We start from the raw sequence: 14,664 nt of genomic DNA, 5'->3' as shown, positions 1-14,664 counted from the left end.
GCCACACTGACTTGCACAATGGTTAAACTAGTTTACGGTCCCACCAACAGTGTAAAAGTGTTCCTATTTCTCCACATCCTCTCCAGCACCTGTTGTTTCCTGACTTTTTAATGATTGCCATTCTAACTGGTGTGAGATGGTATCTCATTGTGGTTTTGATTTGCATTTCTCTGATGGCCAGTGTTGGTGAGCATTTTTTCATGTGTTTTTTGGCTGCATAAATGTCTTCTTTTGAGAAGTGTCTGTTCATGTCCTTCGCTCACTTTTTGATGGGGTTGTTTGTTTTTTTCTTGTAAATTTGTTTGAGTTCATTGTAGATTCTGGATATTAGCCCTTTGTCAGATGACTAGGTTGCGAAAATTTTCTCCCATTTTGTAGGTTGCCTGTTCACTCTGATGGTAGTTTCTTTTGCTGTGCAGAAGCCCTTTAGTTTAATTAGATCCCATTTGTCAATTTTGGCTTTTGTTGCCATTGCTTTTGGTGTTTTAGACATGAAGTCCTTGCCCATGCCTATGTCCTGAATGGTAATGCCTAGGTTTTCTTCTAGGGTTTTTATGGTTTTAGGTCTAACGTTTAAGTCTTTAATCCATCTTGAATTGATTTTTGTATAAGGTGTAAGGAAGGGATCCAGTTTCAGCTTTCCGCATATGGCTAGTCAGTTTTCCCAGCACCATAAAGACACATGCACACGTGTGTTTATTGCGGCATTATTCACAATAGCAAAGACTTGGAACCAACCCAAATGTTCAACAATGATAGACTGGATTAAAAAAATGTGGCACATATACACCATGGAATACTATGCAGCCATAAAAAATGATGAGTTCATGTCCTTTGTAGGGACATGGATGAAATTGGAAATCATCATTCTCAGTAAACTATCGCAAGAACAAAAAACCAAACACCGCATATTCTCACTCATAGGTGGGAATTGAGCAATGAGAACACATGGACACAGGAAGGGGAACATCACACTCTGGGGACAGTTGTTGGGTGGGGGGAGCGGGGAGGGATGGCATTGGGAGATATACCTAATGCTAGATGACGAGTTGGTGGGTGCAGTGCACCAGCATGGCACATGTATACATATGTAACTAACCTGCACATTGTGCACATGTACCCTAAAACTTAAAGTATATTAATAATAAATAAATAAATAAATAAATAAATAAATAAATAAATAAAAATAAAAAAAGAAAATACATAAAATAGATTATTAAAAGCAAGAACAAATTGGGTTATTTTTGCAGATAACTGAGCCATAAAATTATTCTGATGCAAACACAGAAACAGATGAGTCCGTGGTCTTTTGCATTGACGAGGGATGGGTGCAGTTTTGCCTATGAGAGTAGGCGCTTGTGGTACTTGCACCTCTTTATCAATCATCAGCCTCTCCCATCTCAAGGAAGCTAGGACCTGCCTTTAGCAGAATGGAGTAAATCTTGATTAAGCTAACCATGGCAACTGAATTCACCTTGCCAGTAATAGTGTTCAAAACAGCCTTGTGACAGATTCTTGACCAACGATCCACCAAGGAAAATACATGTGACCCTGGCAGTTTAGGGGTTTACTCTGGAGCATTTTCCTCACTTAATATAATGAATACAAAGTGTCATTATTTTCCTTTCTGACTTTGGGAAGTTGTATGAGAGTATAGTGTTTGGAGCTGTTGCAGCCATTTTGTGACTAAGAAGGCTAGTATCCTATCCATGGGCAGCATACTGAGAAGGATGGAGTAGAAGGAGGAAAAGATCACTTTCTTGACAATGTCATTAAACAGCTGAGTTGCTGACCTTGGAACCGCTCCACCACCACTTTTCTTCTGTGTGGCGAGTCTTCATTATTTAAGCATCCTTACAGGGAAATCAGCCTATGGCACAGAATCAAAGTTGAATGAGAATCCCTTGATTAAACAGGCCATTAGAAAGAAAGAGACTCTGCTCCTGAAAATAATAAAGCATAGCCAGCTATCTTTATTATTGGAGTTTTCCAAGTTGGTTTACCTACTTGCCTTCCTGGAATTTTACATTATTTTAAAAATTCATTTTATCCATAAATAAATATAAGTCATTTTTGATACTGATAGATGATTAGGGGTAGTCGAGAAGAGGCTGTAGTCACAAAAAGAGTGAGAAGTAGCCACAGTTCTAAAATTTGTGAAATTACTCCCTGCTAACAATTCTATTCAATAACATGTTTCTTAGAGGTTTTCATCCACTGATTCTCAAATATTTTGGATCATTGCCTTAGGAAGGGGAAAATGTCTAATCAGGAACATACTCCTCCTTAACATTTTACACTTATCCTTTTTAAATTGTTTTGTTGCCTGAGGCTTTATAAGATCTATCTTAATTTTTTTAAATGATTATCTAGATAAAGATGATTTATGGAACAGTTGTTCTTGTTAGGTGAACTAAACCTTCCTCCTTGTGGCCTCGGGAAAGCCCAGAGTGACTGGTAAGCCCAGAGTGAGAGAGACAAGTTATTGAACAACTTACCAGTTCTGTGACTGGCCACAAGGTTTTTCCTAAGCATGTGCTTCGGTGTGTCTGTTCAATGCTTAGGTTTTTCTTCAGCAACTAAACAACCACTGGCCTCGAGATAAGCAAGATTAAAACAATTATGGCTCATCCACTACCAGATACTGGCCCCCACCCCAGTTCCACAAGCCATAAATACAGCTTTGATTGAACTAAGTAACTGATTTCAGTAACTTTCTCCTGATAAGAAACTACCAGCCTGGTCCTGGCAGTTTTAGAGAGGTTGCACACTGAGTGCCTTTGTGTCCCTGCTTCACCCTTTGATGTACACGGCCTAATTGTAATGCACTTAAATGTTAACTCTCCACCCCAGAGTGAACATGAAACACATGTAACATGCATGTTGATTAAGTACACATGTGTTAGTACTCCCTCATACATATTCATAAGATCCTTCTATAACCTGTTGAATATGTATATCTGGCCAACCTGTTCAGCATAAATTCCTGCTTTACCCTCCCTCCCTCCAAATGTCTGTTTCCAGCTTCCGTGAAAGTCTTCGCTTCCCAGACTGTCAGAATGGCTGCCTTGCAGGCTATAACCCTAGATAAGAAATATAGTCTCCTTTTCTAGCACGGTAGGGTGACTATAGTAAAAAATAATGTAATTGTACATTTTAAAATGACTAAAAGAAGGCTGGGCACAGTGGCTCATGCCTGTAACCCTAGCATTTGAAAGGCCAATGCAGGCGGATCACTTGAGGTCAGGAGTTCAAGACCAGACTGGTCAACATGGTGAAACCCCGTCTCCACTAAAAATATAAAATTTATCTAGGCGTAGTGGCACACACCTGTAATCCCAGCTACTCAGGAGGCAGAGGCAGGAGAATGGCTTGAACCATAGAGGCAGAGGTTGCACTGAGCTGAGAATGTGCCACTGCACTCCAGCCTGGGCGACAGAGCAAGACTGCATCTCCAATTAAATAAATAAATAAATAAATAAAATGGCTCAAAGGGGATAATTGAATTGTTTGTAAAACAAAGGATAATTGCTTGAAGTGATGGATACTCCATTTACCCTGATGTGATTTTTATGCATTTGCATGCCTGTATCAAAATATCTCATGTAACCCATAAATATATACACACCATGCATACACAAAAATTATAAATTAAAAAAGTCTCCTTTCTAAATTTATAGTGTGATTTATAATAATAAATACTAATTTATAATAATAATAAATTAATATTTTATTGTTAATTTATTTATACTAATAAATTAATATTTTATTGTTAATTTATTTATACTAATAAATTAATATTTTATTGTTAATTTATTACCAATAAAATATTACTTTTAGACTTTTTTATTTTAAGCAACAGGAATACTCTGACTAAAGGGAGGAGGGTTTAAAAGTTCACATGATCAATAAGAATCAAGTTCAATAGCTAATATTCAGTAAAAATTCAAAGTGCTTATGGATACCAGACCTTCACAAGATAGGAAGTGTTTCGTCAGGGCATTGTTGTTCATTACACTGCCACCATTGTCTCCACATACCATGGTCAGTCTTGGAGGCTGCTTATATCAACCATGAGGCAATAGTTCCAGCAACAGTTTCTAAACGTTCCTTTTTCTTTGAATCAGTGACTTGATATTTATAAATCTACATGGAGTTGTAAATTAGGAGTGCATTAGGTAAACAGCTGATTTAGGCTCGGGGTAAACTCTAGGTGGGAAATACGGTGTCATTGATGAGTCTGTAACTTTCTCTAATCAATACAGCACAGTGAGCCCTTGAAATCGCTTCTTTCCTGAAAGGCTTTGCACAAAACTGATGAAGGAGGATATTTGCTGATTGACATGTTTACTCCCAGAGACTAAGCTGAGGAAATGCTTTTATAGGCAAGGAAGCTTTGATTTGCAACTTAGGGATGCCAATATGAGAATGGTTAGTATGGAAATACCTGGATAGTGATAATGTGATCACTTTTAGGAGAATAAGCACATATAATATTAAAATGCAAATAGAGGAACAGGAGAGAAAGGTTGATAGTGCCAATTGTGATAATACCTAATTAATGTTAGCAATTTGGTTCTCACATTATTTCTATAAAAGCATTGAGCCAGGTCCATGGTTAAGAGGCAAAGTACAAGTACTACCTAAAATTATAGTCAGTTATTTTCAGAAAAGAGAGAAATAAATTATCTCCTTTTGTATCAAAATTCTCACTTATGTTCAACCTCTTCACAAACTTAATATAGATTAATATCTTCCTTTCATGTCCTTTATTTTTGCTTCAGTACATTTCATTTATACATTGTTGGCTGCCCAATATACTTTTTTTTTTCTGCTAGGTCCACACAGATAAACATTCTCCTTTTCTGTAATAGCATCTTCTAATTAGTCAAGGAACAATTTAAAATGTTATAATACAATAGAGATGCTAATAGAGAATCACAAAAAACATAGAGAATCATGAAAAACATAATGGATTAATGCAGAACAATTAAACTGGTCAAACTTCCAGGAATGTCAAAGAGTGATATAAATATTTAATATAAATATTGTCTTAAGCTTTCTGTGGCACTTTCAAAAGAGTATTTTCTAATTATAAAGTCTCTTTAATAAGTTCAATTGACCAAGTAACAGCTTTTGATCTATCATTATTTAAAATGGAAGAATAAATTACTGAAAATTACATTCATACTTTAAACATTTGTCATTCTGCTGATTCACTTGCATTGTTTGAATGATCTGTTTTTCTTTTTTATTAGAAAATTCACAAGAAGAGAGGAGATACTGAGGAGAAAATGGCAGATTGTGTTTGCTGAATTTGATTGACAAAGAAGTCACCATGAAAATCACAGTGAACCATTTGGAAAGCAAACTGCCAAAAAATAATAGTTAGTCATGCTCTCAGGCTGGTAATTGAAAGTTTTGTTCAAATTGTACTTAATATTCAATAATTGTTTAACCATACCACTGCTTATCTTGGGAATGCTGATACTATGGAGACAATAAGATAAGGTGGCTGCTGAAAATCAGATTTAGACACTACTTTGATTATAATCATTTTTTTTGTATATCCCATGAAGGTATTATATGTTAGTGGTTGTTCTATGCTTAATATTTATATAGCAACAAAGAGTAAATAAACTGCAATTTATACATGCTATATTGTTGACCTATGCTAAAAGTTAGTTACCATAATGAGATGGTTTGGCTGTGTCCCCACCCAAATCTCATCTTGAACTGAGATGAGATTCAAATCTCATCTTGAACCCATAATCCCCATGTGTCCTGCTGCTGGACCCAGTGGGAGGTAATTGAATCACAGGGGCAGTGTCTCCCACGCTGTTCTCATGATAGAGAGTTCTCATGAGATCCGATGGTTTTATAAGTGTCTGGCATTTCCCTGCTTGTACTCAATCTCTCGCCTGCCACCCTGTGAGAAGGTGCCTTCTGACATGATTGTAAATTTCCTGAGGCCTCCCCAACCATGTGAAACTGTGAGTCAATTAAACCTCTTTTCTTTATAAGTTACCCACTCTGAAGTATTTCTTCACAGTAGCGTGATAACTGAATAATACATGTAACAGTTACGTGAACAAATTATTACAAGTTTGAGGTACATCAGGTTTAAATTAAGGAAAAATGTTTAAAGAATTTTCCTCCTCAATGTTTCTTAGGGTCGAAGAGGCATTTATGTTTGTTTATGAATAGGTCCTCGAAGGTAAAACATAGGCTTTAACATTCTGAGGCCAAGGATGGAGCTGTGTCTGATTTATAAAGTTTCAGACGCAGTAGAACAATTGACATGAGAAACTAGTCTTCCTCTGAGGCTGGTGAAGCTGCAGATCAGCACACACTCAGACTTGGTACAGAGAAACAGACCATTCTCCCATTAGCCTTTGGTATACTTCAATCACCTGGGGTAGAGTGATTTCTGTGATTTCTAAACCTTCAGTCCTACTCATCTTACAGGCCATGTCCATTCTCAGAACTCATGCTTTCCTTTATTGTAGCCTCTGTTCTACGACTCCTCTAATACATTTTTATTAGGAGCTTCATTGAGATATAATTTATATCCCATAACATTCACATTTGAAATGTGGCATCCAGTATTTTTTAATGTAGTCACAGACTTATGCAACTATCACATCTAATTTTAGAATATTTTCACCGCCCTCTGAAAAAAACTAAATAACAATTAGCAGTAGCTCCCCGTTTCTTTTCTCTGCCAAACCAGTAGCAACCATTAATCTATTTTCTGTCTTTAGCCATTTGGCATTCTGAACATTTAATACAAATACGATCATTTAATATGTGGTCATTTGTTAGTTTGTTTCTTTTTAAAATATGGTCTTTTTGACTGGCTTCTTTCACTTTGCATAATGCTTTCAAGGTTCATCCAGATTTTAGCAGGTACACATACTTCATTCCTTTTTTATGCCTGAATGATATTTTGTGGTATTTTTTGCTGTTATGAATAATTCACTGGCCACCATAAATATGCACGTATAAGTCTTTTGGGGACATGATTTTATTTTGGAGGATATATACTTAGATGTTGAAATATTGGTTCATATAATAAATCTGTGTTTAAATATTTGAGGAACACTTCTTGATGGTATTGTTTGTGACACAAATCTATTATGCATATATGTATGTATTTACATTGAGTATGCTTTTGGTGTAATATCTATCAAAGGTTATGAAGATTTACTGTTATATTTTCTTCTAAGAATTTACAATTTTACCTCTTACATTTGTCTCTGTGATTCATTTTTCAGTTAATTCTTGTGTATGGTGTGAGGTAGGAGGACAATTTCATTCTTTTTTGTGCAACAATTCAGTTTTCCCAGAACTATTTATTGACAAGTCAATAAAGTGAATTGTAGCATAGAAAATATTGCATTGAATTATCTTGGCACCTGTATCAAAAGTCAGTTGATCATAAATGTAAGAATTTATTTCTGGAACCTTATTTCTATTCCATTAGTTGATATATCTCTCCTTGTGTTAGTACCATAATGTCTTAATTGCTATAACTTTGTATTAAGTTTTGAAACAGGGAAGTATATGTCCTTCACCTTTGTTCTTTCTTGCCAGGTTGTTTTGGCTGTTGTGGGTTTCTTGCATTTCCAGATGATTGCAAAGAGCTGTTTCTCAATTTCTGCAGCAAATGCCAGCTGAAATTTTGGTACCAGTTTCATTAAATATGTAGAACAATTTGGTAAGCATTGTCATCTTTACCCCATGAACACTATATTTTGTAGTCTCTAATATCTCTTAAAACAAACGGCCCCCAATCCATGCCCCCAAAATTGTCAAATACAGTCCAGCATCCTCATTTATACAAAAGAAAAGAAATTCTTTTGCATCATGCTAAGAACCGGACCCAGCTCTGAATCAAACTGTGATATGCAATGTAGGCCTGAATAAAATACTCAGCTGCTCAGGTCAGACCATCCCCAATAAGGTCAACAGTGACTTCACAGTTTTCCTGATTTCACAAGCAAAATGGTTGTGTATGTGATTTCCATTAATTTAGTACAAGAGTGCATTCAACTCGTTTTCTCAGAAAAAAAAAAAGCACCAAAAAAAATTTTTTCCCCAAAATAATATGTAATCATCTACTTCTAGTAAGACACCATGCCTAGCAATTTTTCCAATTTCTACACTTTCAAGATGCAGAAGTTTGGTTTTATTTTAACATATACAAAAACCGTAAATGCTTTTAAAATATAGAAAATATTTTTGCTGTATAAGGACCAATAATTACTACATGCCAATATAGTACCACAACCATTAAATACACATGAGAAACTTCATGATATAATCATTCCACACTCCTTTCCTCTATGTACCACCATAGGTAGAAGTACATTTCTTTCAACTAGCTTGATACTTTTATGTAAAGTAAACCATAAAGGAAATTGAAACCAAAAGTAGATAATGGTGATGCGTCAGTTTTATTTGGTTTTAGATTTTTTTCCTCGTGGGTGACACAAGGCAGAAAAACTCACAACAAATAGCATACATTTTGCTTGAGGACAAAACGGGAATTTTGCTGGGAAATAAATCTGAGTGTCTTCCAATATGACAACAGCTGCTTCTTGAATACCTAAACTTTTCTACCATAGAGGAATGCCGAAGAGCCTTGAGCCTGGGGAATTATCATAGCCGATGTAAAATTCTTCAGCGATGTTCTCATGAAGCATCGAATGTAGATCCACGTGGTTTTTCCGGTGAACCTGCCAGGGTGCATCAGGAACAAAGAGAATCCTACAGATCCTAAACAAATTATCATGCCGTATGGAATTATTTGATAGAACCCAATTAAATTCTGTAAATTTTCAGCCAAATATAATAGTTTTAGTTTTAGAATAGTTCATATGAAGCCATTTTGAGACAATAATGAAATACCAAGCCTAATTGTCTATTAAGGCCATATTTTTCTTGTGATAATAAAAGCAAATTATCAGCGTTTAGATCTATCAAGGGATTCTTCCGAATTTTCTAGTGTTATTCAAAGGCAATTTTAATGAGTTCCTTAAGGACAAATAGTTGCTTCATAGCAAACACTGAATAAATATATGGTGAATGACTTATGAGCAGACAAATAAATGCACATCAATAGAGTGAAATATTTATGGAGGTTCACATATCACCTCTCCCACCCACAGAGTCAGGTGTCAATCAACGAAAGATTTGTGGTCTTCAATATTTTTGCAATCTAGTCCTAGTTTATATAAACTATAATGTTCTTCTCTTTTAAAGCTTCCCTCTGTTTTGCATTTAAGAAATAATCTTAAAAAGAAAGAAAGAATAATTTTCCATAGATTTTTGGAAATAGAGATTAGGGGGCTGGGGCTTGGGAGTTATGCAGATGGGCTTTGAACCCTGATCATAACCACGTAACAGCTGTCGGTCTTTGGGCAAGTTAATCAACTTCACCAAGCCTTAGGGTTCTCATCTTTAAAATGAAAATTGCATTACTACTCAAAGTTGTTCCTAAAATTAAATGAGATAATGCAGGTAAATCATTTAGCATTGTGGCTGGCACAAATTAAATAATCAGTCAAATTTAGATATTAATTTTAGCATTATTCATTTTTCTTGCAGTGCTTTACCTTGGTAAAAGTTTTCACTTCATGACAAATGGATTTCGTCACATATGAAAAATTTAAATTTTACTGATTGTGATCCCTGGTTTAACGTACCATAGAAACAAAATAACTTTTTAGGCTATCATTATCATATATTGAAAATGTATTTTTCAGCCAGGCGCGGTGGCTCATGCCTGTAATCCCAGCACTTTGGGAGGCCGAGGCAGGCGGATTACTTGAGGTCAGGAGTTCGAGACCAGCCTGGCCAATATGGTGAAACCCCATCTCTACTAAACATACAAAAATTAGCTGGCGTGATGGCACATGCCTGTAATCCCAGCTGCTTGGGAGGCTTCAAGCACGGAGATCACTTCAACCTGGGAGGCAGAGGTTGCAGTGAGCCAAAATCGCAGCTCTGTACTCCAGCCTGGACAACAGAGTGGAGACTCCATCTCAAAAAAATAAAAAAGAAAATGTATTTTTCTTTCCTCTTGCTTCACGCTATTTTCAAATTATTGCAAATTTAATTTGTTACTACTGCCTATTTATCCATCTGGCATCTTATTTCACTCATTCTCACTGTGTTGAAATGAATGGTCATATTAAGCTATGCTCTCAGGATTACACATGTGAATGTCTGACTTGCATTAGTAAAACTAATGATTCTAATTCCATATTGCTTTGATTATAAACTAAACAAAAACTCTGACATTATTACATTAGGAAAGCTGTTTTGCTAGAAACAAGAGCAATATTATATGAGAATTGAATTAATAAGTACAGATGTTTTAATGGCCATTACAACACAAAGAAAAACAAATGTAAATATTTTAATAATACAAACTATAATTAACGCTGTGTATTTTAACTCTTTATGTCTGATAGAGTAACAAACTCTTGAGCATGTTGGCCTATGTGCAAAGACCCATTGATCTGGTTTTTCCCCACGTATTTGAAAAATGATGCATTTTGCCAAAGTATAAAATTATAAGATATAGAACTAAATTCTGGTTACCCAAAGGCTAGAGATTTGATATGCTATGAATAATCATGTTGCTGTTCACTATTATAAGGATTTATATCTTGCAAAGTATCTTATCAATTACCTCATTTCTTCTTTACAAGTTTCTAGGTGTGCAGGAATGCTCATCCTATCATCTTTTTCTAAGGAGTGAAACAAGCTCCTTAGGCCCTGAACTAATAGAAATCACAAGCTCCAATGAAAGGAATGTGCCTAGAACCCACCTGCATGACTCTTTTCATTAGATCATACTCACTCTTTGATTAAAAAGAATGCACAACTAAATATATTTGTTGAAAACAATTCTTATTGAAGAACATACCAGGAATATTACTCATTATTGCCAGGTACAACAGCATATTTAGCCTGTGTTTAATGTATATATCATGTGATTAGAACATGGGATCAACAGTAAGACTGAAAAGGAACTCTGTGATGCTTACCTGCTGAGAACAAAAGGAATGAGAATCACTGCTCAACTGATAACATCAAAACTTTATAGACTCACCCATCTTTTCATTACAGTGGCCTAATTTCCAACTTTATACTAAGTGTCAAGCCTCTGTCTCAGTCCTAATAATTCCTCTTAAGTCCATATCTATATATACAGGTTCAAATCAAATTTCTTTCTGTGTATGTCACAGGAACCCAGTCTCAACATTTCCATATCTTAGATCATGTTTGTACTTTCTCTTTCAGAGCCTCAGTGAGTTCTGTGGAGCCCGTACTACCTGCGATTCAAGGCAGCAACCTTGGAATCTCCCTGAACAATTTCTATGGTGTCCAATCACATTTGCAATGACTCCCCACACTCAGTAGGTTCTGCCCCCACATCATTTCTTTTCTCTATCCTCTTTCCCAGCTTTATAATATGACTTAGTTCAAGCCCTAATCACTGGATTATTCAAAGTCCCTTAACAGGTTAATTCCTACTGTGATCAACACTTTAAAGGAAGGTAACAGGGCCGGGCATGTTGGCTCACAGCTGTAATCCCAGCACTTTGGGAGGCTGAGGCGAGTGGATCACGAGGTCGGGAGATTGAGACCAGCCTGGCTAACACAGTGAAACCCAGACTCTACTAAAAATACAAAAAATTAGCCGGGCGTGGTGGTGGGCACCTGTAGTCCCAGCTACTAGGGAGGCTGAGGCAGGAGAATGGTGTGAACCCAAGAGGCAGAGCTTGCAGTGAGCCAAGATTATGCCGCTGCACTCCAGCCTGGGTGACGGAGCGAGACTCCATCTCAAAAAAAAAATAAAAAAATAAATAAAATAGAAAGGCAATGGCTATCCCAAATTGCTGAAGCCTTTGCTAAAAGCAAAGACAGAAAACAACAATATGGTGATGTTTGTGTTAAACAAATGTTATTGATTCTAGGACACAGGTCAGATGGCAGATAATCAAACTCAATGTTGATCCCAGGGGTGGCTGTATCATCACTAAGGCCAAATCACAACTTTGACTGGTCTCATGGGAACACAGATCTTGGGTTTGGAAAGAGCACAGGCCTGGGCATGGGAATGGATACAGGGTAATTTTAAGATGACTAGAGGTTCCTCAAACCCTAAAAGTACCACTGAACCTTGTTTAAAGCTAAAATGGCTCCTAAATGATAGACACGTTTCTCAGTTATCTCTGCAAACTGAAGATCCTATCAGCCTGTTCAGGGTCTCACAGGCCTCTGGGTTTGTACATGATGTCCCTACAGTGGCGATGGGGACTGATGAGAGCCACCGTTCCCATTGGAGGAGGGCAAGCTGCCACTGAGTGTCAGCTGCTGGAGTAAATATCCAATCACATGTGTACCTGTATCCTATGGATATTGGCTTCCCTTCATACAACTTGTTGTTCCTTTGTTTTCCATTCCTGACTATATTTGAATCTTTCTTGGATTTCCAGGAAACATCTGACTGCTTTCCTGTGCCACTTCATACCCAAGAGAAGCTCAGGGAGATCTCTTAAGGTCCTTTATGCCCATTATGATAGTACATGAATAGGTAAATGTACCACTGCTCCCTGTACTTCTCAGATAATGCACAAATAGTAAGACAGTCTCGCAACCAGCAGCCTAGACAGCCCAAATATGTGAAACCAAAACAGCTTGATCTTCCAGACCTGTTCTGACTCCTTGAGTCTTAAATCTCCAAGCCTCTTGAATGTTTCACCCACAGCCTTCCCTTTGGGATATGGCATGGGACAGGAAGGGCAGAGAAGGGCCTGGGGCTTTTCCTCAGGGATCCACCACAGTCTAGGCCAGTGGGTGGCAAACTTTTTCTGCAAAGGATCAGCTGGGAGATAGTTTCAACTTTGTAGTCTCGTCGCAGCTACTCTACTCGACTCTGCCACTGGAGTGTGAATGTAGTCATGAATAAAAGAATGAACGTTTTCCAGTGAAACTTTAGTCACAAAAACAGTCTGCAGGCTGTGTCTGGCCCATGGGCTTTGGTTTTCTGGCCTGCAGGCTCCTAGAAGGCTCTGACTTTATCCCTCTATGAGGGAAAGCAGGTTTTGGGGTATTCTCCCAAATCTTTATACCTTATGTCTGTGTCTCTTTTTAAATTAAAAGTAAAATTTAGGCCAGATGCCATGACTCACCCCTGTAATCCCAACATTTTGGGAGGCTGAGGAGGGAGGACCACTTGGTTCCAGGAGTTCACAACCAGACTGGACAGCATAGCAAGACCTAGTCTCTACAAAAGAAAAAAAAATGAAAATTTAGCAGAGCATGGTGGTGCTTCCCTGTAGTCCCAACTAGTAGGGAGGCTGAGGTGGGAGGATTGCTGAAGCCCAGGAAGTCGAGGCTGCAGTGGGTCATTGTTACACCAGTGTACTCCAGACAGGGGGACAGGGTGAGATCCCGTCTCACAAAAAATTAAAAATAAAATAAAATAACTAAAAATGAGCATCTTGTTTCTCTCTGTATTGTCGTTAACAATCTTCTCTGAGGCTACACATGTGTTGCCAACTAAAGGGACCAGGGCAAAGACCACAGGAAAATCCATAGAACGATCTATCAAAAATTTCCCTAATGCTCTATTTTCATCTTAACATTCTTTCTTTCTCAATATTACTTTTCTTGAAAATTTCTTTATGTGATAAACTCTGCTTTGCATTTAGGACTGTGTATTTTTGGCTGCTCTCCAAGCCCTTGAGGAAAACACTTGGAGTCAATCTCATCCTTTTGATGCAGTGCTGAGTAATGAAGTATTTCCCTGTCTAAATAAGAGCCAAACTGTATAATTAAATCCTTTCCAGATTGTTTTAAATATCTTGATATGGAATAATCGTGACAACTTCATGTAGTTTTTCTCACTGTTGTTTTAGAACATTTTTTATAACGTCTCATTCACCCTAAAAACAGCCTTATATTAAGTTCAAACATTTTTGCTCTCAAGTTATCTTTAAAAATTAAAATATTCTTGAACCCAGGAGTTCAGGGCTGCAGTGAGCTATGATCATGCCATTGCATTCCAGCCTGAGTGACAGAGCAAGACCTTGTAACAAAAATAAAATGAAATATTTGTCTCATCATCAGTTACTCAGTCTGTGAAACAAATAAAAGACCAGGTTTACTTAGATTATATGCTAATGATTTTAGGAATAATTACAGACGATATACACATAATATATACCAATTATACTTTATCAAACATCAGTGATTCCTAAAATTATGCCTAACTCATGAAATATTAAATATTCATTTGCTATCTGAATATTTTGAATAGTTTAACCAATTATTCAAAACATATTGATAATGATTTATGTCACTGTGGTTTTTTTGTTTGTTTTGTTTTTGAGACGGAGTCTTGCTCTGTCACCCAAGGCTCGAGTGCAGTGGCGCCATCTCGGCTCACTGCAAGCTCCGCCTCCCGCGTTCACGCCATTCTCCTGCCTCAGCCTACAGGCGCCCGCCACAACGCCTGGCTAATTTTTTTTTTGTATTTTTAGTAGAGACGGGGTTTCACTATGTTAACCAGGATCTCCTGACCTCGTGATCCGCCCGCCTCGGCCTCCCAAAGTGCTGGGATTACAGGCGTGAGCCACCACG

The 14,664-nt window shown here is 37.2% G+C and overlaps 1 long non-coding RNA gene across 2 annotated transcripts in view; it reads left to right on the top strand.

Annotated features, from left to right (window-relative positions):
* Positions 1-13,196, top strand: part of LOC115931454 (uncharacterized) — a 110,334-nt gene extending 97,138 nt beyond the window's left edge. The window contains exons 4-6 of one of the 2 annotated variants that reach the window (XR_004067945.3): positions 5,259-5,408; positions 7,597-7,720; positions 11,317-13,196. This is a non-coding gene — a long non-coding RNA (uncharacterized lncRNA). Of the gene's footprint in view, positions 1-5,258; positions 7,016-7,596; positions 7,721-11,316 lie in introns of those variants that run through there. The other variant, XR_008673491.2, reaches the window with a different exon arrangement.
* The last annotated feature ends 1,468 nt before the right edge of the window (positions 13,197-14,664 follow it).

Source organism: Gorilla gorilla, chromosome 17 (assembly GCF_029281585.2).
Source record: "Gorilla gorilla gorilla isolate KB3781 chromosome 17, NHGRI_mGorGor1-v2.1_pri, whole genome shotgun sequence".
In the NCBI taxonomy this organism is placed as follows: domain Eukaryota; kingdom Metazoa; phylum Chordata; class Mammalia; order Primates; family Hominidae; genus Gorilla; species Gorilla gorilla.
The sequence above is the reverse complement of the archived record's forward strand: the minus strand, read 5'-3'. Positions and strand labels throughout refer to the sequence as shown.